General features: G+C 45.2%; 1 long non-coding RNA gene across 1 annotated transcript in view; it reads right to left on the reverse strand.

The window, feature by feature from the left end:
• Positions 1-7,897: 7,897 nt before the first annotated feature.
• Positions 7,898-27,693, reverse strand: part of LOC131834827 (uncharacterized) — an 84,520-nt gene continuing 64,724 nt past the window's right edge. Inside the window, exon 8 of the long non-coding RNA XR_009354961.1 lies at positions 7,898-10,785. This is a non-coding gene — a long non-coding RNA (uncharacterized LOC131834827). The remainder of the gene's footprint in view (positions 10,786-27,693) is intronic.

Below are 27,693 nucleotides of genomic sequence, written 5' to 3' on the forward strand. Positions count from 1 at the left end.
GAAGGCAGGCCTTTGGGAGGTGCTTGGAAGTTCAGTGTCCCCATAAAACAGACCCCAGGAGGATCCTCCATCCTTTTTCCCAAGTGAAGACACAGCAAGAAGAACCAGGAAGTGGGTCTTCACCAGTCAACAGTGCCTTGATCTTCAACTTCCCAACCTCTAGAACCGTGAGGAAGGAATATTTGTTGTTTATAAACTACCCAGTCTATGGTAGTCTGTTACAGTAATGGGAACAGACTAATATTTATTGCTCATTAAAAACGTTTCTCTCTCTGCCTGTCTCACTGTTTGTGATCTCTGTCAAATACATAAAATCTTTTTTAAAAAAGCAAAACAAAAAAAAATGTTTTCAGATGATAAAAGCAATAGAACATTTAGAAAATAAACAAAATGAAATTCTAGAATTCCACGACCAACACGAAAGTGCTGTAAGTTTTATACAGTTCCTTTCTTTTTTAAAAACGATTTTGTTTATTTATTTGACAGAGAGAGTAAGAGAGAGGCACAGAGGGAGAGGGAGACGGCGAAGCAGGCTCCTCGCTGAGCAGAGAACCTGATGCAGGACTCAATCCCAGAACCCTGGGATCACAACCCATGCTGAAGGCAGACGTTTCACCGACAGAACTACCCAGGCGTCCCTGTATAGTTCCTTTCAGACTTTAAACTTTTTTTTTTTTTTTTTTTTTTTTAAGTAGGCTCCATACCCAGTGTGGGGTCCAACATGGGGCTTCAACTCCCAACCCTGAGATCATGACCTGAGCTGAGATCAAGAGTCAGATGCCTAACTGACTGAGCCACCCGGGTGTCCCTCCTTCCAGACTTTAAAATTTTGAATCTTTAATTGAGGATATTTCTATTAAACAGTGAGAAGATCATAGAAAATCATGAAAGGAAAACAAGTAATCTCTAATCTCTGCACAGGGAACTTACACAAATTCAGTTTTTATTTCTCCTTCATATACCCATACATACTTATCAATGGATTCTTTCCCAATGTTCTTATGTCTGTTCTGCCTTCATTCATTCATTCATTCTTTTGTTCATTCATTCATTCGATAAACATTTATCAAGCACCTACTACGTACCAGCTAGCACTTCATCAGGGCTCAAACAATGTACGTGTTCTCACAATTCTTATAGCCGCGGGGGGAGATAGATCTTACACAAATAATTACTAATTTTTCTTGAGGAATAAATTGTACTTGTCTATTGACCTTGAAGTTTCATCTCCCTTCCAAACCTCTCTCCCCATCTAGCCCCCTCACATTCTAATCTCTGGCTGATTTTTGTTCGTTCACACCCAACCATCACAATTCAAGGGACAGGTGCCCCTGGACTGTTACCGCTCATACATCTCATGCCAGGTCCTCCGCAGGCAGGTGAGTCCCTGAGCTCAGAGGCAGCCCTTCAGAGGACTGTACCCCAAGCGACCTTGTGAAGGCTACTGATAACACCCACAAGGGGTTCCAGATTTCTGACAATGGGAGTCCTGAGGAGTGGGGGAGGCTTGGGAGCAGGAAGTCAGGGCTACCCCATCCCGCGCAGTGAGCTGGGAAGGAGATCTGAGAAGGAAGAAGCATTCACTCTTGGGTTTTGGCTGCCAGGCAGCATTTTGCTTTGGGGAAAACAAATTTTTTGCTGGCTGAAAGCCCAGAGGAACTGGACCTCAGACACTGCGCTGTGCCCCACGGCCCCTGGAACAGAAGCTGCGTATGTCTCTGTGCCTGGGGCTGAGCGTGCCCTTCTGCCATCCAGAAGCTGCTAGGGGTTGGCCAGAGCCAAGGGCCTGGGGCAGTTATCCACTTCACTTTGCTCAAGCATCTACTCTGAGCTACAGAGACACAGTTTTTTGTTGTTGCTGTTTAAATATCTTCCTGACACTGCTAGGAATATAGCCAATATCTTAAAATTTTCAACAGACGAAGAAAAGACTATTAAATGCAAAGCGCCATGAACAGGGGATGCTCCATGACTGCGTGGAAAAGCTGGGCCCTGTGGTCTCCCTGAGCTATGACCGGCACCGCAGAGGACATCGGTTATTTAACGGTCCTGTCCTTCCCTCGCAGTTGCAGGGATGAGCGCCGAGGACCAGCCCGTTCTTTGCATCCTTGGTGCTGACACGGTGCCTGGTCCGTCATCAGCACTCGACACTCCGACCAAGCCGGATGTGATCAGCTGGGACTGGAAATGCCTGCACGGACGCAGCCAGTGGGTTTTGCCAGGACACACAAGAATCAAGGTATGGTGCAGTGAAAGTTCTCTCGAGCTCCAAAGCAATTATTTTTATAATTATTATTGTACTCCCTTTGTGCTTCTCCAAAAGCCTTATAAACGTGGGTTTCCAACCCCCACACGTCTATCCATGTCCTCCTTGCCCACACCCATCTCCCTTCTTGGTGACCTTGGTCTCCCACAGCTTTAGCTCCAACATGTCTCTCCGTGGCCCCCAAATCTACATCTGTGCCCAAGCTTGTCTCCAGGGCCCCAGGCCCATGCTTCCTGCTGCCTTGAGACATTTCCACACAGATCTTTGGGACGGGCCCCAGATTCTACCGTATGAGCTCATCGTGTCCCCCAGCCCCAGGCTGCTCTGCTCTGCCACCTGCTTCCCGTTGTGAATATTTAGTGCCATCGCTTCAGGCAGCCAAAGGCTGGAAACTCTGGAAGTACATCCCGTAGGAATGTCCCACTGGACTGTTCCTGCCCCCTTTCTGCTGAGCTGCCAAGACCAGAGTGGTAGGCTGCACCATGGTCCCTGACCCCCCTGCCCCAACGAAGATGGCTGTGTCCCAGTCTCTAGAATCTACGAAGATGTCACCTTACACGATGAACAGAAGTTTGTGGATGTGACTAAGGATTCTGAGACTGGAGATGACTCTGGATTCTCCTGGCAGGCCCAGTGTCCTCGTAAGCGCCTAAGAGACGTCATTCAGGGAAGAAGTGAGGGCAGATCAGGGGTTGTTGGGCTGAGAGAGCCAAGAAGCGAGGAGTCTAGCTAGAGAGGACAAGCAGGCAGGCTCCCTGGGGTAACGCGGTCATGGCCCGTTTCCCGGGGGCCTCCACACGCCCTGAGCGAGAAAGGGCTCTAGACCACGGGTGACCTTGAGGCCCAAATCACCACCCAACATCAGCCAATTCTCATGAAATCTCCCCCAACTGCCCCTGCTCCCCACAAGAAGGATGCAGCCCTCGATTTTGCCCCATGAGATCCATTTCAGACTCAGGACCTCCAAAGCTACCTGAAAATAAAATGAGGTCATCCTCAGCCACAGAGCTCATGGTGATTGGTTACAACAGCCACAGGAGACAAGCAGGAGAGACTTCGAAGGGCAGAGGGAGTGAGAAACAGGATTCCTAAGAAAGAGGCCCACGGTATTTGTTTCAAGGATCAAGGTGGTGGACGTGGGTCCAGGAGCAGAGGAAGTCTGGTGAGGAGACCTGCAAGGTGATGGCTGGGGGAAGCTGGTGGCATTTGGGGGGCACCTCCCCCTTCCCAGCCCCTCCCACCAAGCCTGGCAAAGAGGATTCAAGAGCACCGCTGGGAAGCTTTGCAAGATGCTTCTCACCATGGAGACCTGTGGGCGACTAGTGTTTCACCCGCCCCTGCAAAGGCTGAGGCTGACTGAGGATGGAGCCTGACTCCCCCAGGAAAATGGGGACCCCAGGGTCCCCGTAATCTAGGGACAAGTGAACACTCATGAGAAGAGATCTGAAGGCCAAGGCAGGAGAGAGCGGCGGGGGTTTCCCTCCCAGAGGTAGTGAGACAAGAGGTGCCTTAGGGGTCCCCTTGGATCAGAGTGGGTCCTCCAGGAGAGAGAGAAGGGCTGGGGTCCTATGTCCATAGGGTCTCCTAGGGCCAGGCAGAGCAGGAAAGTAGCTGGGGAAGTATGGTAGAGCTGGGGTGGAGGAGGGAGCAGGAGGGGTGTAGAGGGATCTGAATCCCCTGGAGGGCTCAGAGGGGGCTGGGTTCAGAGCTGCATGAAGAGGGAACCGCCTGCTGCAGCCCCTCCTGCTCTGCTTTTTCTGTTCTACGAGCCTGGATGCCCTAAGTCCTGCACGGAGCCTATTTTATAACTAAAAGCCATGAGAGGTTATGTGTGAGGGTAAGCGGAACACTCTTGCTTAGGCTGGCCATGCTTGCGTCACACAAGCAAAGGGCACCTCCCCGCCCACCAGGTGCAAAGGCACAGAGGGAGAACAGAGCACTGCATGGAGGCCAGCCCAGCCACGGATATTCTCCTGGACTCTTGGCCCAGGTCTTGCCCTGCCGCCTGCCCCCTCTCCCGCTGCCAGTGCTCCACCTGGCCTGCCTGCCTCCACCTCCCCTGGGCCACCCACGCTGCCCAGCTGTGGCTCAACACTCCATAACCCCATCACCCGTTGCTCTAAACATGCCTAAACATCTGGTACCTCCCAGCCCTCCGTCTAGAGAGCAAAGGTCCTGCCGCTTTGTGTGGCTTTCCAGGGCCTGCACGACTCCATCACTCCACACCCATGTTCCCTGTGTCTGCTCTCAGCACAGCACATGCCCCAGGACCTTTGTGCTTACCCTTCCTGGTCATCATCTCCCCTGTCCCATCACACTTCCTTCTCTGTGGACGTCCTGTGATGTCCTTCATCGTGGCATGTCACTGCTTCCTGGGCACTCTTCCTGGGCAGAGCTGCCCCTCCATCCCTCCCTCCAGAGGGGCTCCCTGGGACTTCATTCATTCCCAGTGGAGGGCCCTGTGCTCCAACCTGGGATACCACAGTAGGTAAGATATGGTGTCATCCTGAGGACCTTCAGGACACTCAGTCTACCACATGCTGACAAGCAGTGAGGCATCTTGACAGGCAGTGACTGGAGTTGGGGTCAACCCCGATCCGACCTGGGCTGCAGTCATAATACACGATGTCATGATGATGCCCGCACTGACATCCCCTCCTCTCTGGAGCGAGCCACTGGTCCGGGACGCTCCCGGGCTCAGGCGCAGGCTCTACCCTCTGCCTCCTGCAGGAGTGTCTTATACACAGTAGACCCTCTACGAGGGTCAGTTTAATAAGAAAGAGAAAAAGCCCCGCCTTCATTTGTGCAGTGACTTACAAGCGTCCACGTGCTTTTCACAGGCCCTCCTCATGCCCTCCTCCAAGACGGTGGTTCTCAAGTTCAGCCCCTTCCCCAAACTCCTGTCTCAGAGGTCCCACCCCCAAACACACTGCTGGTGATTACTCTGCTGGGGCTCAAGCCTCTGTATGCGCAAAACTGTCACCTGGGAAGTCCACTACGCAGCTAGGACCATGGAGCGCTGCTCTTGGCTCAGGGGTGGGTGTGACCCCCCCCCTTGGTATGTGGGGACTATGAAGCAGGGAGAGGTTCAACGACCCCCTAGAACTCCCAGGCTTGGGAAAGGTAGACTCAGGATGCTGACTCCAGAGAGTTCTGGCCAGGCCGCCTGCTGCCTCACTGTGGGGAAGGCAGCAGAGGCAGTGAAGAGAGTGCGGATCTCTGAGCAGGGCCTGCCGAGCACCCTGCGGCTCTTCACAGAGCCGGTACCAGTGGGCCTCACGGGGAAAGGCACCATCAATGCCATTAGCTGCCATTAGCTGCGGGGAGCCCACAAGGCAAGCGAAGCTCACTGGGACTCCTGTCAAAAACAAGGCCAGACCTGCTTCCTTGTGACAGGTCAGACAGAATACAGCATTCTTTACGGCCTGCTTCTTTGCCTGACAACTGCTACTGTGATTAATGGTTTCTCTGAATTCACTTGCCCTCTCCCAGTGACTCAATCCTGGGTACTCCAGCCTGAGGTGCTAATTTGGTGATTACCCAAAAGGAATCTCTTAGAAGTCATCTTAAGAATCCAAAGGCCAAAATTTCCCAGAAGCATTCACTTCTGCCAGATTCCAAGCCCCGTGATATACTCAATTTTAACTCTGATTGAACTTTGTTCAAATTCATGAAATTAAAAGAAGAGTAAGAAACCATAAAACTAGTTACCGCCTAGACAGCTTCCAGGTTATGCAGAAGTTGAATTCTGAAGTTTGTAAACCAGTTGTTTGAAGTGCATCATCGACCCCCACAGAAACCATGTTTTAGATGGTGGTCACATTCTCAAGCTCGCCCATAAAGTCTGTCTCATGTAGGAGATAACAGGGAATATTTTTAAAATGGGGAAATCTAGAAATTCTCTGTGATTATTTTCTAGGAGGAAAGCAGAATAAGGAAAGATCTATGCTTCTGGTGGGGGAGGGGGAGGGAAGGGGTGCTCCCGTCCATTGTCTCCAAGCAACTGAGGAGCAAAAGGGGCACAGCCTTTTGCCATCCAGAGCTGGACGGAAATGCCGGTGTAAAGGCTTCTACATGAATAATCATTAGCAGCAGCTTCCACGACAGTCAAAACACAAAAACAGCTCAAATGCCCACGAACTGCAGAAAGAGGAAACATAACGGGACACATCCATATAACGGACTGTGTCTTGGCCCGAACACAGCAATGAATCCTGACCCTTGCCACGTGGCGGAACCGCGGAAACGTTGTGCCTAGTGAAAGAAGTCAGACACAGAGGTTATAGGTTGTAGGATTCCGTGTATATGAACTGGTCATAACATGCGAATCTGTAGAGATGGAAAGCAGACTCGAAGTTGCCCTGGGCTAGCGAAGGAGGAGGGAGAAATGGGGAATGACTGCTAACCGGAAAGGGGTTTCTTTTGGTGGTGATGAAAATATACCACAATCAGGGAGCGGTGACGGCTGCACAACTTTCTGAGCGTGCTAAAAATTATGGAACTGTCTGCTTTAAAGAGGTAGGTTGGATGGAATGTGAAGGAAATTTCAGACAACTTTTTTTTTTTTTTTAAACCCGGAACTCACAAGGTCCCTGTGCCCATGGAGGGGGCTGAACCAGGTCACCCATTAGTCCCTTATCAGCAGAAGGTGAGCTGATTAAGTCACCCACTGTCGATCACTACAAGCGTTAGATTTACCTTCCTCGTTTCAGAGGTCTGCTTCTGCAGAACACGCCCCAGCTTCAAGTGACGTGTTCATTAAAACACACAAAAATAGCATCCCACCTACCGAATGCCTGTCATCTCTGTTCACATCGCTTTTCTCTCTCTCTCTCCTTTTAAAAAAAACATTTTTAAAATCATTTTAAAAATCATTTTTTAAAAACGCAGATCTCCAACAGCAAGCTCTAACTTTTGATTGGATCATATTCAGGTCCTATTCTCTGAAAGCTCAGTGATTTTTTTTCCTGGAACAGTAATATGTCAGTGGTGGTCTGAAGACGGTGGGTGGTCCTCGACTAACGAGTAAATCAAGTGTCCATAATTCCTTTGGCAGCAGGGGCAGGGCAGGGGAGCTGAAGAAGGAGGTGGTGGGGTGGGGACCATGGGGAGCTCGTCTGGGAAAGTCTCTACCGGATGGGGGTAGCCACTTCCACAACAGGGGGCTGGTCCATGAGATTACACAAGCTGGAAATCTGGATTTTTTTTTTTATGTAAAAATGCCAATGCATTTTTTAAACCAAGCATTTGGGGGCTGAAGTCCCATCAGGGGCTATAAGTTTGTGACCTCGGCTTGAGGAGCCCTTGGCCCTGGTTCTTTGGTGTAATTGACATCAGAATTTCAAGTCAGAGAGTGAGTGTTGATGTGGTCCTTGGAGTTCATCTAGTTCAACCTCCCACTCCACAGTAAAATCCCTTCTACAGCAGATGGCCACCCAGCATTAGGGTAAGCTAACAGTTCAAGCCTGAAATATGCAGTTTCATTATTGGCTTCTTAATTTAGAAGAACCTGTAGGGTGTGGATTAAGGAGGTTGCAGGGGAGCTGGGGTGAGGGGGACAGGCCTGACATATGGGGGCTGCAAGGGGCTTCCATATCCATTTCTTCTTTTCTTTTCTTTTCTTTTCCTTTCTTTTCTTTCTTTCTTTCCTTCTTTCTTTCTTTTTTTGGAGGACTTTCTCTTATGCCCAACACTAGTATTTTTTTTTTTTCAAAAGACAAATTCATTAAAGTGTATCAGCATGTTTGGGACTTAGTTTTTCTGGAATTCTCGGAGGGAGACAGAATTTTAGACCTGGAGTGGCCCTCAGAACTCTGGGTGTATGAGTCCCTCATTTAACTAAGATCGTTTGCTCAAAGAATGTCAGACATGGGCAGCCAAGTCCTACTGTACTTAACATTTTTTTTTAATGGGTCAAGTTATAATTCATAAATAGGATCCAAATGAACATATGATCACTTTGAAATTTCCTGTAGCCTTTTGTAACTGACTCAGCACTCATGGTTTTCTTTTAGAGATATAAAGATTTGCAAAAAATGAATAAAACAAAAAACCCCCTAGTTATTTGCCTTTCTGAGTGACCTTTGTGGAGTCATGTGATAACTCACAGTGTCATCCATTCACAGAGCCCACTGGGGATTCCTCATCACTCTGAAGAAGGTGTTGGCATAAACCACGGAGGTCTCCACAACTCACTTCCCTGGGTCCCATCTTCCCAATAAAACCCTTTTGCAAGCTGCTAAGTGTTGGATTAACTAGTGTTTCGCTTCCTGTTTTTGCCGTCCGAGGAGGAGACATGAAGGACTCAGAGAGCCCCTGTATTTAGTCAACCCACCCCTGCGTAATTGAAAACTGTGTGTCACTTGGCACAAAGCACTATGAGTGGTTTGGAACTCTAGGGGGCGCCAGGGGCGAGGGGGAACAGGGCCCAGGAAGTGGGTGGATCAACAGCAAGGGGCTTGTGCGATCCTGCCCTTGGCTTTGCATTGTTGCTTTCTTTCCCCCCTTGGTGCATCACCTACATACAGATTTGAGAAGCCAAAATAAGAATAAAAACAGGCAGTAATAATGACCCCTTATTAAATGGAGAGATAGTTATGAGTCACACTCAAAGTCAGCACGGCCTCAGTTCCGGTAATCATCAAGATTTCTTTCCTCCCCCTGCACTTATGCTTGGTCCTTCTCTTTAATTATATAGAGTTGCCCCCAAAGTATTGAAATGACAGATGGAAAGGAACACCATTACTGCAGCGGGGGACCCAAGATTTTGAGCTGTATCACTCACGGTTGCCAAATGCTACATTTTCAGTCTGTCTCTGTTCTCAGTGCAGCGAGGAACCTTCAAAACCTTTTGTGTGAGTCCGGGAGGGGAAACAGTCTGGCAAATTTTGACAAGTATCTCTTCAAGACCACATTTGTACTCTGTTTAAAAGCCCAGGACAACAACTGCCGGTCGTCATGGGAACAGACATGCACAGCATTGACACACCAGCTTTGGAGATGAGCCGGAAATCCCAAAACCTCTCCGCCAGGAAGGCAGCCTTAATGAACGAATGTCTTCTGTTTTCTGAGGGTCTATGGGGGGCAAGCTGCCCTCTCCGTGTCCTGTGTGTCCCCGGCTGGAGAATTCCGGGGATCCCCCCCGCACACGCTCTGTGCAAAGTTTAGGACAATTCAGCCCATCGCATTTCCTTTTCAAAGCCTGTTTACTCATCGATGCCAAGCACTATTACAGTAATTGGGGGAAAGAAGGAAGGGCCTCTCTTGCTTATCTTTCTTGGAAATAAATTTTCCCAGCTTTCCATGGAGGTTCTCTTATGTACTGGGGTGGGGAAGAGAAGCTGGAGGAGGAAGAGGTCTTTCATCGGCCTGCAGAAAAAGAGGTTAATCATGGCTTGAAAGGCTCCTCTTGAAGAGTTCTAAAAATAATACATAGCTGTTCACGCAATACTTTCCGAGGCACAGGGCCTCGACAATGGAATGGAGCTGTAGGAAATAAACCCACAACAATGGAAAACTTAGACTGAAGGGAAGCTGGATCCCTCCAGGTAAACTTCAGGGATTTCAAGTGGAGAAGGATGGACCCCATCCTCCACCATTAGTCTTGAAGAGAAGCCACGGGAGCTCTATTCACGAGCAGTAAAATTAGCCGCTTGTTCAATTTGCATGACATTTGTTATTGAAATAAGCATCTCACGGCGTGATTTAATCCGCACCCCTCCCAACACCTAAGAGGAAAAAGAAGAAAAGAAAGGGTTTGATCCATTGAATGACAAAGAGTCACGAAACCAGGAACATTTAGCTACTGGTGATGGAGTGAATGTCACCAGCAATGCATGGCTAATAAGAGTTCTAGGACTGACGGTGATAAACTTTCCTCCACCGTTCCATTACTTTTTTTCCCTTCCTATAATTATGAACATTCATCACATAAGCTCTGACTTTAAAATGTCAAACTGTCTCCTTGTAGTTTTGCTTTTTTACCTTGCGCCTTAAAAAAATTATTTTACTGATTCCGATTTTTCTTCTGGGATTGTCTTCCAAAAGACAATCCCAGGAAAAAACCTAGGGGTAAGGATCCCTTCCCTGTCTGGAGGTATTCTAATACCAGTTTGGTATTGCGTTTAGGCACAGAAGGTCAATAGGATTTGGGGGAAAAAAGCTTAAAGAAAATGAGCTTGTTCTCCAAGAAATTTTAAACCGGCATGCAGACAGGTGGCATTTTGTGGGGGTGGACGGGCTAACACGGTGTTCAAAGAAATGACATTGATGCCTTTTAGACTTCGGTTCTGCAGTTTGCCACAGTCCCCCCCCCCAATTCTCTAATGTCTCCCACCTCAACTGGCCATTTACTTAAGCAGCCTGCTTTAAGTCTGGGTTCACACCTCACCTGTATTTGGCCATGCTCTTCTGCTTTTCTTCCCTTTGGTGTGTATTCAGATTAAGTCTTTTCTTCTAATTAAGTCAGGTACTTGTGTTCCGCTCTGCTGGTCTCACCTGGCCCTGTCTACCTCTGGCTGCTGAAACAAATGATTACCAATTAAGGAGCTTAAACAATACAAATTTATTCTGAAGTTCAGAAACCCTAAAATCAAGGAGTCATCAAAGCTGCTTTCCTTCTGGAAGCTCCAAAGGAAGATATATTTTTCCCTTGCCTTTTTCATTTCTAGAGGTCACTTGCACTCCTGGACTTGTGGCCGCATCCTCCATCTTCAAAGCAGCCAAGGAGCATCTGGAATTTTTCTCTTTGATTATCCAGTCTCCTTTTTATAAAGACCCTTATGATTCCATTGGGCTCACCCAGATAACCCAGAATAGTTCCCCTATTTTTTTTTTTTTTTCCCTAATCAGACTCCACACCCAAGGCAGGACTCAGATTCATAACCTAAGTTCAAGCACGGCACACATGCTCTGCCAACCCAGCCAGCCAGGGGCCCCAAGGTCCCTATTTTAAGATTAGTTGACAAACCCTATTAATTCCACCCACGCCTTCATGCTCCTTTGCCATGGCACCTGACTTGTCTGCAGTTCTGGAGACCAGAGCAGACTTCTTGGGGGGCATTATCCTGGATACCACAGTGACACTTGGGTAATAACTGAACCACCAAGAGAAAGCTACCATGGAACTCTGTTTTAAAACCCTTGTATTCCACTGGTATTCTAAAATTGCCGCTAGAATGAAAGAGCCTTTATCCAAACGCTATGATGGTTGGGGAAGGATAACTGGTTTTGAGCATGGAGATGGATTACTCTTCAAGAAAGGGGATGATTCATTGAGTTAGAAGTGCGTTGCCAGAAAAACCACTGAGTAGAAAGAAACTAAAACTTTAAAAATCAAGGTACATCTCCTACCCCCAATGCACACATTTACGCCCACGTGCGCACACACACATATTTAATTCTTGAGACTCCGCAACTGCTGAAGCATTTGAGTGGAAAACTCGGACCCCTCCTTCCTCACTCCCAGTCCTCCTGGTTAAGCTCCATTGCTAGGGATAATGCGCGTGAAACATGCGTGCTACTGTGTTTGGATGGGCCATACCCATTTGATCTCTGATCCAGGATAGAGAATCAGGGCAGAGAGGCGGCGGGTCCTCCCACACAGAAAGAGGGGATCACAGATGGAGGAAAGGAAGACAAAGAGATGATATTCAGTAACTTTTCTATGGTTGTAAGAAACTTATGTCAAAGTGGCCACATGATTGTTCAACGAGAGGTAAATGAACCTAAAGCCAAGTTTACTCTTAGAAACCAAAGCTTTGGGGGAAATCTTGGATTTATGGGAAGGGAGGGCCAGGAAAGCATATCCGTTCATTCCCTGATCACTTCCTCTCCCCCACATTTCTGAACGTGGGGTTTGGAGACCCTATTCTTGGAGATATTTATTTAATGGTCAATTTTGCTCGACTGAGCCCTTCCTTTCCCTTTTGTCATTTTATAACGGGTGCCAACTCTCTGCCCTCCCCCTTGTTTTTTTCTCTGAAAAAACGAAATGAATATGGAAAGACTTACTGGTACTGAAAAAAAATCAAGGTGCAGACAGATATATGAGGTGATGTTTACTGTTTACATTTTCTCTGTGAACTGCTATGTAGAAGACAATCGTAACTGATTTATCCTGAAGAGCTATTGTATGGAGAAATGGAAAAAATGTCTCATTTTGGCAGGAAATATAGCAATGGCAGGAGGAATTCAGATTTACAAAATGTGGAGTCAGGGATGGACTTTGAATCCTTCCCGATTCTACGGTCTTTCTGTGTACACATGCTGAGCTCCTACCGTGAAGCAAATATTGCCAACCATTAGATTAAAAAGAGAAATAAAATCACATTTGTCCCCAAGAAGCTCACAGTAGGGACAAAAGAGGTAATTTCATTACTGTATAGAATGAAGTAAAGTTCTCAAATGTACCTAAGTCCTAGGAAAATCCCAAAGGTGCAAAAAAAATAACCCAGCGTTCTCCTTGAGAATAAAGGTTTGGCTTAACAATCCTTGAAAACAATTGTATTTGGTGACAAGGGCCCATAACTGGGATTTAGGTTTGTCAACAAATGTTAAAAGTATATATTATACAAAATTACTTAATTAGGAGCTATGGTTTTGTAAAAATTTATATGAGTGAATAATATGTTATATCCTTGTTTCTGTTCAAGTCAAAAGAAATGGTTTCTCTTGTGTTTAGAAAACAAAAAACAAAAAACTAGAAAGTGGCACCACCTTGTGGTTACTACCCAAACTGCTTGAATTGATCTCACAATTTCAAATAAAGTCATTTGACTATCTCCGAAGTCTTATTAATGCTTTATATAAAAGTTCCAAATCGATGTATGTTCTCAGAACATCAGAAACAGAGAAAATACTTAAAATTCTGGCCAAAGCAAATCCAGTAAGATCCAGAATAATGTACCACCAGAAAAGAGTTTGTATGTAATATTCATTGTATAATATTGGCTTGCCATGATATAATAAATAAGAATTTCTTATTCTGTTATTACTCCTCCATTTTTCAAAGCAGGAATTCATCCACACAGAACTTTTCAACATCAACTGTTTGATCACAGGCACTCCCCCAGGATTTCAGCCAACAAATCCTATTTATTTATTGAAAACTCGTCCTGTAGAATTTTCCACATTCTGACTTGGGCTGGTTACCTCTTCATGGTGTTGCTTAGCTTGTTTTTCTATACTTTATATTTCCCATAAAGTAGTAGGAAGATCTAGATTAGGTGACATCTGAGTAGATTCCAATTCGGTTTATTTTTGGTAAGACTACTCATGGGTGAGGTTGTGGGCTTCGTCTTCATCAAATCCCTTTTATAGTGATGTTGGTAGGTTCACGTGATGTCATTTGGTGACCTTGGTAGGTTCATGTGACGTCATTTGGATTCCCTCCATTATCAAGTCTCCTAATCACTTCTCACTGACAGTTGGGACATGTATTATCCAGATCGTTGTGATAGATCGTTGTGTCTCTCCAGGATTTCATGAGGATTGCAAAAAGATGATTTTATTAATTCTTTCATTTCTTCTACACTTACAGTGGGATTCCCTCGTCAGCTTCTTAGTTTGAAATATAATTTGTACAGGGAACAAAAGACAAATACATGATTTACTTCTTTAAAATGCATTTTAAGGATAAATTTTAGTGTCCGGGGTCCCTGGGTGGCTCAGTGGGTTAAGCCTCTGTCTTTGTCTCAGGTCATGATCTTGGGGTCCTGGGACTGAGCCCTGCATCGGGCTCTCTGCTCAGCAAGGAGCCTGCTTCCCTTCCTCTCTCTCTGCCTGCCTCTCTGCCTACTTGTGATCTCTGTCAAATAAATAAATAAAATCTTTAAAAAAAAAAAAAAAGTTAGTGTCCTAGCAAACTCCAAAGAGGACAATGATATTTTAGGTATTTCATTATTAATTTGGACTATTATATATCTGATGTATGTCAACCAATAGCAGGCATTATTGTTTTGATGCTCAAATTATCCCACCTTTGACCACTGAGTAATTTTGACACAAATACTCTATTAATAATGTAGTATAATTGTTAAGGCACACTCTTACACTCTCGAGATAAATTTACTACTTTCAAAGAGGGCAACTGAGCAATACACACCAGAAGACTTAAAAATATTTATACCTTTGTAGCACACTTAGAGTAATTTTTCTATGAAAATAATCATTGGGGCGCCTGGGTGGCTCAGTGGGTTGGGGCCTCTGCCTTTAGCTCAGGTCATGATCCCAGAGCCCGGGATCGAGTCTCGCGTGGGGCTCTCTGCTTGGCGGGGAGCCTGCTTCCCTTCCTCTCTCTCTGCCTGCCTCTCTGCCTACTTGTGATCTCTGTCTGTCAAATGAATAAAATAAATAAATAAATAAATTTTTAAAAAGAAAAGAATCATATGTGAAAAAATGTACAAAGGTATTAATTCTACACAATTCTGAACAATTAGATGTCAATAGGCTTTGATATATTTCTAAGATGATATATTATAGGTACCATATTAAAAATCCTGCTTTTGAAAAATTCTCATTATTGGGGGGACATTTTAATGATATGATATTAATTGAAAGAAGATTACCAAAACCTTATATATAATATAATTCAGTTTTTATGTATAAATATGTATATAAGCAGAAGACTAGGAAGATATCTTCAAAATATTAATAATAGTTATATCTAGATGGTGCGATAATAGAATATTTTTATGTAGCCTTTGTATTTCATTTTATAAATGACCTCCACTAATATGTACATTAGATCCTATTAAAAAGCAGCTCATACTGAAATTTTTGTGAGTAAAATCGATTTGTTTTACTTTGAATAATTACTCACGGAAATTGTGCAAGAAAGAAAACATTTTTTCCCTTAACCAAAAGATCGCTGTGACTTAATTAAAGAATGACAACAGAACTGAGCTGGACTTAAGATGAAACACATGAGAGCCTTCTTAAGATCTGTCCTATTTTCCCTCCTGGGATCTGCTCATCGCAATTAATGACACTTCTCCAAAAGTAGATTTCCCCTGTGCTCTCCAGTGAGTCAGTCCAGTATTTCAGCTTGGGGATTCTTATGGGGAATGAGGAGCCCCAACACAGATTAAACGGATGTGTCTGCCATCTGTAATGGATACCACAGGGTATCTCCTCCTACCGGGTCCTTTTTTGATAGTGAGATTTCCGATTTTTGACATCCTAATGTCTAGTTGTCACTTTGAAAAGTCTGACAACCTCTGGTCCAAACCATTTATTAAGCCCTTAGTTTCTGCTTTCCCTTCTTATTACCAAAGTAATAAGTATTCAGTGTCAAAAAAAAAATTTAGATAACCCAATGAGCTGAAAGAAAATAAAATTCCCAAGTAATTCTATCAAAACACTTCTAACGTGCTGGCATCGATCCTATTTCCAGGAACTATAGGACTAGCTTTGGGGACAAGATTTGTATCTAGTTTATTGTCTCCTTTGCACACAGGACACACGCTCCCTGGGTGTTTATTGATGCTGGAAGTGAGAGGGAAAGGAAAGCCCTCCTGCACAGGGTGACCACATGGAAAAGGTGTAGATGGAAGAGTGAGCTCTCAGTGTTTGAGGTGGGGGAGCCCAGTCCTGCCTAGTGAGAGGGGTCATGTGCGGCACTTACAGGAGGAAACCGGTGCAAATGCAGCAAGACTCTGACTGAGGACTTTGTAGTATGAGCCGGTAAGGGACCGCATTGAAATCTATCCTATTACAGGAAATTCCTTAATTCTTTCATTCTTTGAATCAAATAATTGGTTTATCATGAAGATTGGTGGCAAGGGGACCTATTAGAAATAAACCCAGAGGGCGCCTGGGTGGCTCAGTGGGTTAAGCTGCTGCCTTCGGCTCAGGTCATGATCTCAGGGTCCTGGGATCAAGTCCCGCATCGGGCTCTCTGCTCAGCAGAGAGCCTGCTTCCCTCTCTCTCTCTCTCTCTCTGCCTGCCTCTCCATCTACTTGTGATTTCTCTCTGTCAAATAAATAAATAAAATCTTAAAAAAAAAAAAAAAAGAATAAAATGGAAAAGAGAAAGTCAGAGAAGATGGGGGGACAGGGAAGATAGAGGTGACAAGTAGAGTTGCTGGTCTGTTCATCTAACTCCAAGGGGAACCCCTCTCTGCCTCATGCCCACGCCCACCCACAGGTCCTGGTGTTCACGTGGATGTTGGGAATTCAAAGAATCTGATCTAGGATATACACAAAGGTGGGAAAAGGTAATTAAAAGCGTCTACTTTTTAGCTCTAAGGTGCTTCTAGATGAAGAAATTCAAGTTAAGTGTCTCGTGGTTTTTAAATTTTCTGCTACTTGGAACGAATTCCTTGGATTTATAGAAAAACTATCTACTGAACAACAGTGTTCTGGGAAGCAAGAGCTGGGGAAACACTGGGTATCCTGACAATAAGACTTTTGAAGGGTTAGAAACGTAAAAGCAGCAAGATGTTTAAAAAATGACAGAAACAGACTTCTGGAAAATATGGCTCACATGCATTATTCTAAGCTCACCTTGTCCCACAGTACAACCAGATGATACTCACATTGGTGTAAATAACCCAAAATATGACCCAAAGACTAACAGAACAGACTCTCTACAGCTAAATGCAGACAAGAGGCCACATTGAAGAAGGTAGGGAGGTTGGAGATTATAGTTGGGAGCTCAACGTACTCTCCGAGAGAGGGATGGAGGCCATGAGCATGGAGAGGGGGGAAAAAAGACACTCACACCAGGCACCCCAGGCACTGGGAACTTGCACAGGGCAGAAATAACATTTGGCTGTGAAACCAGAGGGGCCTGGTTCTTATAATCAGCAGGGCTTAACACCTGGAACTTTAGAAATCAGCAGGCTGGGTTCTGGGGGAGCCAGGAGGGCAAGATAAAACTGAGTCCCTTTTGGGGACATCCCAACAAAGAGACTCACTGAGATACAGCATAGAAGCAGTTTGAAAAATGTCTGTGTTATATAGGAGGGAGACTGGCTTACTGATCTCAGAGAGTGTGCTGGCGGAGCTGGTGAGTGTCTTTTCCCTCCCCTGCCTCCCAGCTTAGATGCATGGACACCTGCAGGGACCAGCACAGCAGGAATATTCTCCACCTTGCTTTCAGATAGCAACCCCATTCTTTGCTTCTGTGAATCCACCCGCTCCAGCCCTGTGGCATGACTTTCTAAAGTGGCTCCAGGTCCCTTCACAGAGCAGACCTGAAAACCTCCGCTAGCACCACATGCCCTGTCCCCATACACTCCTGCGGACATGCCCCCTCCAATATGTCCTTGGCCGGAGCCCATTCAAAGAGGTGCTACAAGCCTGGTAGTGTGCAAGCAGCCCCAGAGGGGGCCAGCACTGCTACCATGTGACTCCAGCCCCAAGGAAAGGGGAAGAAGACCACGTACACCAGTTTGGCCCCAGTACGGGGCAGAGGGCAGACACATGTTCTGACTGTTGGCCCTGCCCACTGATGCAAGCTTCTCAGGAAAGAACAATGCACCCTGCAGGTCAATGCTCCTGCATCTCTGCCAAACGTCTGCTCTGGCTCAACTCAAGGTCAAGACAGCCCCAGACTGGCCCACTAACAACACAGAGACCAAACCCCACTCACAACCTGGCAAAGGGAGCCACTGCAGATGACTGGACTGAGGGTAAATGTGGCTCAGTCACAACAAGAGGGTGCGCACAACACACATGGGAGACACCCCCGTAGTGCCAGGTTCTGATGAACAGGGGACCTTGCACTCCAGGGCACTCCAGGTCCTCTTCTCCATAAGGCCACTACCTTTAAGGGCAGGAGATGTAGCTGACTTTCCTAAAAGAAACAGAGAGCTAGTAAAAATGAGACGACAGAGGAACATCTTCCATATATAAGAACAGGACAAAATCACAGAAAGATTGCCAAATGACATGGAGAAATATGCTCAACAGAGAATTTAAAGTAGTCGTCATTAAGATACTCACTGGACTTGAGAAGGGTGGAGGAGCTCTGTGAGACCTTGAAAAGAACCAATCAGAGACGAAGAACTCAGTAACTGAAATTAGAAATGTACTACATGGAATAAACAGCAGACTAAAGGAAGCAGAATGAATCCATGATCGGGAGGATGGAGTAATGGAAAGTAATCAAGCTGAACAGGAGAGAAAAAAAATAATAAAAATTGAAAATAGACTCAAGGAACTCAGCAACACCATCAAACATAATAACTTTCACATTATATAGATCCCAGAATGGATTTGCAACCTGAACACTGGCATAATGGAAAGCAATCAGGCTGAACAAGAGAGAAAAATAATAATAATAAGTGAAAATAGATCAAGGAACTCAACGACACCATCAAGGGCAATGGTGTTCACATTATGGGGATGCCAGAAGGAGAAGAGAGAGATGAAGAAGAGAAAATTTATTTGAAAAAATAATACCTGAAAAATTCCATAATCTGGGGAAGGAAACACAAATTTGGATCCAGAAGGCACAGAGAGTCCCCAACAAAATCATTCCAAGGAGATCCGCACCAAGACACATAGTAATTACAATGATATAAAGTGGTGATAAAGAGAGAATTTTAAAAAGCAACAAGAGAAAAGAAAACAGTTACATACAAGGGAAAAAACATTCTGATTTTTCAGCAAAAGCTTTGCAGGCCAGAGAGTGTGCCATGCTATAGTCAAAGTGCTGAAAGGGAAAAAGTCTGTAACCAAGAATACTCTATCCAGCAAGGCTCTCATTCAGAATAGGAGCTAAAGAGTTTCCCAGACAAACAGAAGTTAAAGGAATTCATCAACAATAAGCCAACCTAACAAGAAATGTTAAAGGGGACTCTTTGAGTGGAAAGGAAAGACCATAATCAGGAGTAAGAAAAGTAGGAAACACAAAAGCACTAAAATTAAGCACACCTATAAAAATCAGTCAAAGGATTCACACAAGTATGTGAAGTATGACACCATATCCCTAAAATGGAGGGAGGCGTAAACAAAGAGTTAAAACTTACATGACCATCAACTGAATACAGACAGCTATATGCAGAAGATGCTATACATAAACCTAATCATAAGCAGAAATCAAAAACTAGTAACAGATATGCAAAAAATAAAGAGAAAAGGAAATCCAAGCCTATCACTAAAGATAACCAGCCCCCATGAGAGAAGAAAGTAAGAGAAAAACTACAAAAACAACCATAAAACAAGAAGCAAAATGGCAGAAAGTATAGACTATCAATAATTACTTCGAATGTAAGTGGACTAAATGCTCCAATCAAAAGACATAGGATGATGGAATGGATAGAAAAGTAAGATACATCCGTGTGCTGCCTACAGGAGACTCATTTCAGACCTAAACACATAAGCAGATTGAAAATGAAGGGATAAAATACTCCTGGGTGGCTCAGTCGGTTAAGTGTCTGTCTTCAGCTTGGGTCATGATCCCAGGAACCTGGGATCAAGCCCCGAGTTGGGCTCCCTGCTCAGCAGGGAGCTTTTCTGCCCCTCCCCTGGCTCCCATGCCTTGTGGGTTTGGTGTCTGTCTGTCTGTCTCTCTCTCTCTCTCTCTCTGTCAAATAAATAAATAAATAAAAATCTTTTTTTAAAAAAGTGAAGAGATGGAAAAGAATTTATCATGTGTATGAAAGTGAAAAGAAAGCTGGTTAACAATACTTCTAGGAGAAAACTAGACTTTAAAACAAAGACTGTGACAAGACAAAGAAGGTCGCTACATAATCATAAAGGGAACAATCCAACAAGAAGATATAGCAATTGTAAGTGTTTATGTACCCAACATGGAAGCACCCAAATACATAAGGCAGCTAATAACAAGCTTTATAAAGGAAGTAATCAATACTAATACAATAATAGTAGGGGATGTTAACACCCCATGTACATCAATGGATAGATCATCCAAACAGAATGTCAAGAAGCAAACAGTGGCTTTGAATGACACATTGGACCAGAAAGATCTAAGAGATACATTCAGAGCATTCTATCCTAAAACAGCAGAATACATATTCTTTCCAAGTTCACATGGAACATTATCCAGGACAGATCACATGTCTCAAAACAAAACAAGTCTCAACATACTCAAAAAGATTTAAGTCATAATATCAAGGACCTTTACCAACCACAAAGCTATGAAACTAGAAATCAACCACAAGAGAAAAATCTAGAAAGAACCTAAATACACGAAGGTTAAGTGACATGCTACTAAATAATGAATGGGTCCATTAAGAAATCAAAGAAGAAGTAAAAAAAAAATACTTGGAGACAAATGAAAATGAAAACACAACAGCCTAAAATCTTTGGGATGCAGCAAAACTATTCTAAGAAGGAAGTTTGTAGCAATATAAGACTACGTCACGGAGCAAGAAAAATCTCAACCAACCAACCTTGCACCTAAAAGAGCTAGAAGAACAACAACAACAACAAAAAAAAAACACCCAAACCAATAGAAAGAAGGAAATAACAAAGATTAGAGTAGAAATAAATGATATAGAAAGTAAAAGAAAACAGTAGAACAGATCAATGAAACCAAGAGCTGGTTCTTTGAAAAGATCAACAAAATTGATAAGCCTCTAGCCAGACTCATCAAAACAAGAGAGGGGAGTCAGTCAGAAATGTAAGAAGCAAATGCCACAGAAAAAAAAGGGATTATAAGAGAATACCAAGGGAAATTATATGTCAACAAACTGGACCACCTAGAAGAAAAGGAGAAGTTCCTAGAAATATATAACCTCCCAAAACTGAATTGGGAAGAAATAGAAAATTTAAACAGATCAATTACCAACAATGAAGTTGAAGGAGTAATCAAAAAACTCCCAAAATAAAAAAGTTCAGAACCACATAGCTTCACAGGTGAATCCCACCAAACATTTAAAGAAGAGTTGATACCTATTTTTCACCCTATTTCAAAAAATGTAAGTGGAAGGAAAGATTCTAAATTCATTCCATGAGGCTAGAATTACCCTGATACTAAAACCAGAAAAACCCTACACACACACACAAAAAAAAAAAAAAAAAAAAAAAAAGGAGAACTACAGTCCAGTATCTCTGATGAACACAGATGCATAAATCTTCAACAAAATACTAGCAAACCAAATCCAACAATGCATTAAGATAATCATTCACCGTGATCAAGTGGGATTTACTCCTGGGATGCAAGAGTGGTTCAATATTTACAAATCAGTCAGCATGATACACTGCATCAGTAAAAGGATAAAAACCAGATGATCATTTCAGCAGATGCAGAAAAAGCATTTGACAAAGTACAATATCCATTCCTGATAAAAAAAAAAAAAAACCCTCAACAAAGTAGGTTTAAAGGGTAAACACCTCAACCTAATAAAGGCCATATATGAAAAACGCACAGCTCCCATCATACTCAGTGGGGAATGACTGAGAGCCTTTCCCCTAAGGTCAGAAACAAGCCGAGTATGTCTACTCTCACCACTTTGATTCAACATAGCACTGGAAGTCCTTGCTGCAGCTTTCAGATGAGAGAATGGAATCCAAATGGGTGAGAAAAAAGGGAAGACTTACTATGTCCAGATGCCATAATACTATATATTGAAAACCTTGAGGACTGCTCTAAGAGACTTTGTGAATGAAAGAAACCGAAAAAACTGCATGGGATTCAAAGTTATAGAGATTATTGGTTTCTCTGTGTCACCCAGGAGTCATTTTTGAAAGCACCGTGTTCAGAAAGACAGTTTTATAAATGAGTGCTATTTACAGGTAAAACTAAAGGTGATAAGTCACTCAACGCTACATGAGAGGCTGTGTGATTAGTCAGAGCTATTGTGTGCAGGAGAGGGAGCCGGCGTCCACTCGTCGTATCTGGGTATTCGTGAGGATTTTATTAGATATTTTCATCGGCGTGCATTTTGCCACAAGCACAGCAGAGAGCTGAGGTTCATTATGCGAAGTCTCACTAATTCAGATTTATGATAATCCACATTAAGTTGTCTAAAGAGTACCTTTGCTTAGCGGATGAGAAAGGCGCCTGGGTGGCTCAGTCATTGAGCATCTGCCTTTGGCTTAGGTCATGATCCCAGGGTCCTGGGATCGAGTCCCGCATCATGCTCCCTGCTCAGTGGTGAGCCTGTCCCTCCCCCTCTGCCTGCCACTCCCCCTGCTTGTGTGGTCATGGTCCCTCTCTGTCAAATAAATAAATAAAATCTTAAAAAGAAAAGAAAAATGAAGGGCAAAAGGGCAGATGACGGAGATTCATCCCCTAAAGCACTCTGGAAGCTCAGGATGTAGACAGGGGGACACTAACTGTAAGCCCCAGTTTCTCCTTAAAAATAAGGAGCCTGAGAAAATTCTGCAAGTCAGTTTCTGGTATTCTATTTTGAGTTCCCATGTATCTTCTTTTTTCTTTCTGTACATTTTTTAAAAAGAAAAATAATTTACGTATACTTTGAGAGAAATTGGTTGTAGGAATCCAGAGCGTTAATTCTCCTTGTGATTTCTTTGAGTTTGTGACCGTTCTTTGTGTATAATGGAGATCACAGTGGTCTTAAATGCAAGACCATGACCATCTTAAAGACAGTAAATGGAGGGGGGGGGGGGGGCGGAAATCATGAGATATAGCACAGGAATTCCCTCTGAACGGAAGCTGACAGGAGAGGAGAGGCTGAAGACCAGGGGGATAGGACACCCGTTTTCTCCAGTGGAGGCCAAGGACAAGAGGAGGAGGGTCTGTCTGTCTGTCCTGGGTCCTGAGCCCCTCTGCCATTCGCTGGCTGCTGGTGTGTGGGTCTGCCGGCTGACGTCCAGGGCCCCACAGTCCCCGCACAGCAACTGCCAAAAGGAACCACTCAAGCAAATGCCACTTCTGGACCCCCCAGTCTCCTAGAAGCAAACGTTCCATTTTCCAAACAGTAAAACAAACAAGAGTAAGTCAATTAAGAACTTCAAGATAAATTCTATTTTTACAACAAATTGCATTTTAAAAATAACTAAAATCATAAAGCTGAGTTCTCCAGCGCTAGACATTTGTAGGGTTCCACAGGCGTCCGGGATATTTTCCCACGCTCTGTCTCATGCAAGGCTCAGGACCCCAGCGAAGGGAGGATTCCATCCACCCCGTTAGTGAGGGGCTGAAGGACACATGACGACAGTGCTCACCCATGGCCGAGCCTGCTGCAGCTCCGGGGGGGCAGGGGGCTCTGTGGTGAGGGACAAACCTCTCCTCAAGGTCAGAAAGGAAAGGGGAGAGTGTGACCTCCACGGGAGGGGTTGGTTTCCAGGGGCTGACTCAACCGTGCTGTGCTGGATGCAGATGGGAAGGGGCCTGGAGGAGGTCCCCCAGTTTTGGGGTGACCACGGATACACCATGACCTAGGAGCAGGTAGAGCTGGGCGGTGCTGGTGGGTAGGGAGAGAGGCATCTTCTGGGGAGCCGAGCTGCAGCCCGGGAGTCTGTGCTGGGGAGGAAAGGGCCCCACGAGGGGGCCGCCACATCCTGCAGTGACTTGAGTCGCTGTCACTCCACCCTCTTCCGCCGTTAAGCTGAGCTGCAGGGCGGTTGTGGGGAAACAGTGTCAGAACCCCCCATCAGGATAGGAACCAGCGGAACATGTAGGGAGAGGCAAGTCTAGTCTCGCGGGTCAAGGGATCACAAGCAGGGCTGGAACTCCAGAAGCAACAACCCTGGTCACTGGAGGGCAGGCTGAGCCCTCCTGATCTCACCTAGTTCTGCCCGGGACCCAGGGTCCTCTGTCCACCCAAAGCTGGTTGTTGGCTCCAGACAAGCCCCAGCTCTGAGTCCAAGCACGCTGGGTGGCCAGGTTTCTCGGTGGTCTTCACCACCTTTGTCTGGCATAGAAAAGAAACTGGGGGCTCTGGGAAGACAGTCCACAAAGATTTTAACATTCTGTTAGTGTTTTCTTGATGTGTACTTCTTAGTTTCCTCAACATTGAGCCTAGCTCTGGAGACACCTCTCCCAGTAGATACCACACATCCCCTTTACTGGAGCAGACGTCGCCAGCCCCAGAGACCACCTTTGGGAGACTCCCAGAGCTGTCTGCATTTCAGTGGGGCCCAAGTTTTGAGATTGGGGTGCAGAGAAAGAGGAGTTTTCTAAATAGACAGCTCTACCCCAAAATGGCTAGATTGGGTGTCCATTGATTGGAGCTGGAGTCCTAGCCGTGAAAGTTTTAGCAGGAGCTGGGATTGTAAGGAAGTGATGTTGAATCTGGGCTATATTCTGTCACCTAGTAACTATGTGGCCCTTAGCAAACCCTTCAGTTTGAACCTCCAAATTCTCCCCAGCAAAATGGATATAATGACCAACTTAAGGGGTTGGATGGAGCATTCAGCGAAAGAACGACTTAGAGAGCACTGGGCATGGTGCCTGGTGTGAGTCCTGCCCCAGGGAAATGGAAGATGTTCCCCGTTGCTCCTTTCTCTCGGAACATTTGTTCCCCTCCAAGTGAAAGGGAGTGATAGAGATCTTTCTACCCTACAGAGTAGCTGTGAATCTCCAGGGAGAGAATATGGGGAAATTAGGTCTAGCCGCAAAAGCGTAAGATTGGAATCATGTTTATCAAGTTGACATGTTGGGACCCGTCATCTGGGCCACGCCAGTGTGAGGAAGGGATGGACAGGAGTGGGTTTGGTCTGATGTGGGGAGAGGTAAGGTGAGGCCCTGTAAATGGAATTGTATCTGGGACTGGAGAGCGCTAGGATGACTGTGGAAGTGGAGTGCTGGAAGGGATACCCCCTAATGTGTGATGAAAGACGGGGTACACAAGAGACCATAGCCAAGCTTCTGGCCTGGGCAAGAAAGGATGTTTGTGTATCGAACATGAAGGCGGTAAGTGGCCCAATCGACGTCTCACAGATGATTGAAGACCTGGAAGCAAGTCCCACAGCCTTGGAGGGGACGCTTGCCATCCCCCACATCTCAGATGATGCAGAAATTGCGACTGCATTAGGGCCACGGTGAACAAAAGAACATGTTATCGGAGGATTAGGCTTCTCATTTTAAAAACCAAACAGCTTCCTTCCAACTGTGAGGTTAAATTCACTTTCAGCTCAATTCAACTTCCTTTAACTTCTACTTGGAAGGAAATCAAGTTTTTGTCCTTTGGGGGAATTATAACAATGCCTGGGCTACTCACTTAAAAGCTGGATTAAAAGCTGAAAGCTAATGCACATGATTTCCTTAAGAAATCAAGACCCCCGTTTACGCTTTCCTTCTTTGTACAGGATATCACCATTCGTGATGCAAAATGCAACATTTTAATTCGAGTTACGGGGAAAAAATGAAGAGATAACAGGGAAGTGAGAAAGCTCCTCGACCCCAGCAGGACTCCTGGATCCTCTGAGACTACATCTTAACCTGTGGTGCCGGTACCGCTGGGTGTGGATTCCAGGTCTTCCACTGGGGAACGCAATCCCCTCTAGGACACAGCCTCTCCAGCCACGTACAGGAGCAGGGACGATGGGTCGGACACGTTCTGAACTGTAATCCTTTCCCACTAACTGAATGAAGCACCAGGGACAGGTCTCACTGATACTGCGGTACAGATGGGGCACTGGGGGGGGACTCCAGAGAGCTCCGCTGTCCTCAATTTGTCTACAGCTTCCCCTGAGAGGGGAACAGACACGTGAAGACCATCAAGACCTGGGGGCTACCCACTCTGGTTGCTGTCGACCCATGGTTTTTGACTAGACGTCTTGGCACCTGCACATAATCACACCTTATAAAGCTACGCCCAGTAATGGGATACGATCTGCAGCGAAGAGCAAACCTTCAGGCAACGACAGGGATGAAGCTCAGATAAGTTCAGCTAAGTGAGAGAAGCCAGACTCAAAAGGCTCCAGTGGTAAGAGTCCACTTACACGGTATTTTGGAAAAGGTGAATCTGGAAGACGGAAAACAGATCATTGGTTGACCCTCTCTAGGGAGAGGAGCTGACAGCAAAGGGGCAGGAGGGTAGGTTTGGGTGGTGGAACTTCTAGATCTTGGTCACCGAGGTAGGTCGCTAGAAGGTATTCAACAGCCACAGATGTTTGTCCGCATTGATAGGACTGTGTGCAGAAAAAGTAAAAGTCTTCTTTGTAAAAAGTACTCTCTGTAAAGCATACCTCAAAAAACTGGATTAAAAAATATTTTTAAGAACCATTAACAAAGACTGAATGGAAGAGGTGTTGAAGTGTTTAGAGTAAAGTGTCGAGCATTAAGAAATAAGATTTGTTGATGGATCCACAGACGAGTGGAGGCAGAGAGAGAGAGGAGATAAAGCCAGCAGAGTCAAACATCCGTGGAAGGATCTAGGTGGTAGGTGTGTAGGTGCTCCCACTATAATTCCTGCAACTTTTTCATATGTAATATTGTTACTAATGAAATCTTGGAACGCACTTAAAGAACACAGCTCACACATTTCTTTTGCCATTGGCACCATTTAGAGGGGTGATGGCAAGCCCACAAATTTCGTTTCATGCCGTGCCCTCTGATGGGCTCAACGGAGCCTCCTTTCTGGCCCCTTGAAGCCATCGAGACAGAATGAAAGCTTCCTCTTGGTCCAGAGGGGGAATCTCTTAAGGTTCTTTGCAGGCTTGTTAATATGTATTTGCTCTTTTCCCTTTAACACAGTTCAGCAAAAGGGATTTGTCTGTCACTTGTTCAAAAATGGAAGGTTTGGATTAATTTGGCTCTGTTGGTAGCAAATCCTCCGGGAACAAAACAAATATCCCGGATTCTGTTTTCTTGGTTTTGCCCACCTATTCTGTGCACGCTCTGGCTCTAGATGCCACTCTGCATCCTGGGACGGGGACAAGTGCCAAGCCACCCATGCCCAAGCACGAGAACACCTCTGGTGCCTTGGAAACCAGACACCCAGGGACCAGCCTGCCAGGGGATCGGGAAGGATCTTGTTGCCAAGACGGCATTCATTTTGGCTGGGGGTGCAAAGACTCACCCTTTGTAGGGGAACGGTTCCACTCTACATTACCATCGGGGACTCAAGGGCAGCACCCATGGCTGCAGAAGTCTGAGACTCCAGACAAGGTGAATAATTAATCAGATGCTTCAGTCCTCATCCAGTACAATGCATTTATATAATTATAATCTGTGTGTGTGTGTGTGTGTGTGTGTGTGTGTGTGTGTTTCAGTGAATCAGATTAGGTGTACTTAAACTGTCCAAACTCTGCAAGCTTTCATTTCCACTTGGTTGTATGGACCCAGTCTAAAGATATTTATGGCTTTTGACTGGCATCGGAAGGCATTCAGGTTGCGTTGCTAAATGAAACAAGCAAACTGCAGAACACATCCTACGAAAGCAATACATTGATTGTATTTTCGTGAAAGAAATGTGAACACTTGGCTGTAGGGCAGTGGGCTGGGGATTCTAGAGGACTTCCCCCTCTCTGCCTCATGTGTTTGTGTGTTGCTTGATTCTTAGATCATGGTTTTGATCTGATCCAAAGCCATTGTCTTTGGATCA

The sequence above is a fragment of the Mustela lutreola genome, chromosome 6 (assembly GCF_030435805.1).
Source record: "Mustela lutreola isolate mMusLut2 chromosome 6, mMusLut2.pri, whole genome shotgun sequence".
In the NCBI taxonomy this organism is placed as follows: domain Eukaryota; kingdom Metazoa; phylum Chordata; class Mammalia; order Carnivora; family Mustelidae; genus Mustela; species Mustela lutreola.